This window comes from Hyaena hyaena, unplaced genomic scaffold (genome assembly GCF_003009895.1).
Source record: "Hyaena hyaena isolate Hyena2069 unplaced genomic scaffold, ASM300989v1 scaffold_24, whole genome shotgun sequence".
Taxonomy (NCBI): Eukaryota; Metazoa; Chordata; class Mammalia; order Carnivora; family Hyaenidae; genus Hyaena; species Hyaena hyaena.
In genome coordinates this window covers 2,644,792-2,647,026 of record NW_024080656.1, presented here as the reverse complement: position 1 = coordinate 2,647,026, position 2,235 = coordinate 2,644,792, and the positions used below count along the sequence as shown (strand labels likewise).

The 2,235-nt window shown below is 40.0% G+C and overlaps 1 protein-coding gene across 1 annotated transcript in view; it reads right to left on the bottom strand.

Moving 5' to 3' along the window:
* WDR19 (WD repeat domain 19) overlaps window positions 1-2,235 on the bottom strand; it is a 112,881-nt gene continuing 110,646 nt past the window's right edge. Inside the window, exon 37 of the mRNA XM_039227032.1 lies at window positions 1-461. The gene's annotated coding sequence lies outside the window, so the exon portion shown is untranslated. The remainder of the gene's footprint in view (window positions 462-2,235) is intronic.

Here is a 2,235-nt window from a genome sequence, read left to right as displayed (position 1 = left end):
AGTTTCATTCTTTCAAATTGGTGTTTTTATTCTAAGACTGATTCTGCTAAATAGGCTTGATTTTGTTAAGTTTCTCATTTCATACTTTTAACTGATACATGTGCTGCCCACACTTCATGATGTGCTGCAAAGCTATCTTTTTCTTCCTTAATCCAGGAAAACATTACAAATATCTAGTCAACAATTTTATTTTAAAGGAAATATTTCAAAATATAAAAGTTATTAAAAAGTTGAATATTTACAGTTATGTCATAGGTTACTATTAACAGTGCAGAGAATATGTAAGTCTTTGAAGAGGAACTATACAAAGTATAATAAACATCAAGGTTATATGTCACTGTTTTGCCACTCTACAATGGCAGTTGTACAATATCTGTGACCTGGAGAATCTTTCTTTTTTCTGTATCCAGCAACCACACAGCCTCCTATGGAAAAATGCTATCTTTCCAGGAACATTTTATCTAGAAAAGATAAAAGAAATCCCACGTCTTTAGAAGCATTTCAGATAACTGCGGTACATAGTAATAAAGCTATACCAAAGAAGTTTTTGCTTGTTTCTGGAATGTGGAGCAAGATGACCATATTGAAGTTAGCAACCTCTGGTCTATAATCAGTATTGAGTTTAAATGTTGGCCTTGACTAAAATTGCACAGGCAAGCTGTTGAACTATTATTATAAAGTGAGGGTGCTAATAATAGCAGCTTTACTCAGAAGAAGGGGAAATGCAATGTAAGTGCTCAGCAATCTGTGAAGACTTTCCTGAAATGAAATAGTTGTTAGTGGTTCCTTGTCTAAAAGGAGTCCATGAATATTCACTTCAACCAATATTTATTGTATGATAAGACATTTATAGTGACTTTTTCAAAAGATGGTGCACAATCATAACTTACTAAAGCATATATACAGGTATTTATGAACCATGGTCTAAGGCTCTGCTTTAATGCAGGGATAGTGTCTGGAGAGAGTCAACGTAGGATTATTAAAAATGTAAGCAATATCCTAATCTGGCAGAATTGCAGATTATCCTCTCGCAGATAATAGTTATAAACCTGAGCCAGACTATTCAAAGGCATTGGAGAGCAACCAAAAGCTGGTATAAATTGGAAAGGTGTCACTCTTGAAAGAAGAGAAGTCTACTGGGTAAGATTTATCTTTATATGCCTTTGCCCCTGAGGTTAAGTCCATGAGATGACAGTAAAATCATAGTCTTACTAGCTTGTAGAGTTTAGAGAACAGAATTTGGGCCTGCCAGAACTACTGAAATGTGGGGGAGAATATCCTGAAAAGAGCATTGCCACCAAATCTGCTTATAAATGCCATGTAAACCCTTGAACTTCACAGGCTTGGAAGAGACTCTTTAATGCTGGACTGAAAGCACAGTTCCATGTTGTGGGGAATGCCATGTGTTAGAAAATTGAGGACTACTACTAGGATCTGAGGTCCTCAGTACTCTGATGGTAAAGAATGGAATTCCACCAACAAACACGCTGGACAAAGCCACTGAGCCTTATGTGAGATTGCAGTTCCAACCAATTGCAGCCTTGTGAGACCCTGAACAGAGTCTCTCTGCTAAACCATGCCTATCCTACTGACCCACAAAAATTATAAGATAGGTTCTGGCTCAAGATGGCAATGTAGGAAGATCCTCAACCACCCCTCCCACAAACACAGTCAATGTACAGCTACATATGGAAGAAGTCCTCTGAAAGGAATTGAGTCCTACACATCAGGTGAACAAGAAAAAACCCACATCAAACTGGGTAGGAGAGGGTCAGAAAATCTTGGCATTAAACCCCATCCCCAGCATAATGACACACAACCAGGATGTAACTCACAGTTACCAGCTTTTTCCCTGAAGAGTGAAGGGTTTGGGCCCTATGTTTGGTGCCCTCACTTTTAAGATCTCCACACTAGAGACGGGCCTCCAAAACATCTAGCTCTAAAAGGCAATGAGGCTTGTATCCATGAGACCTACAAGGACATGGCAAACTAAGAAAACAGTCCAAAATAAGATCACATAGGGGCGCCTGGGTGGCTTAGTCGGTTAAGCGTCCGACTTTCGCTTAGGTCATGATCTCGCTGTTCTTGGGTTCGAGCCCCGCGTCGGGCTCTGTGCTGACTGCCAGCTCAGAGCCTGGAGCCTGTCTCAGAGTCTGTGACTCCCTCTCTCTCTGACCCTCCCCTGCTCACACTGTCTCTCTCTCTCTCTCTCTCCTAGAAATAAAGAAAACGTTA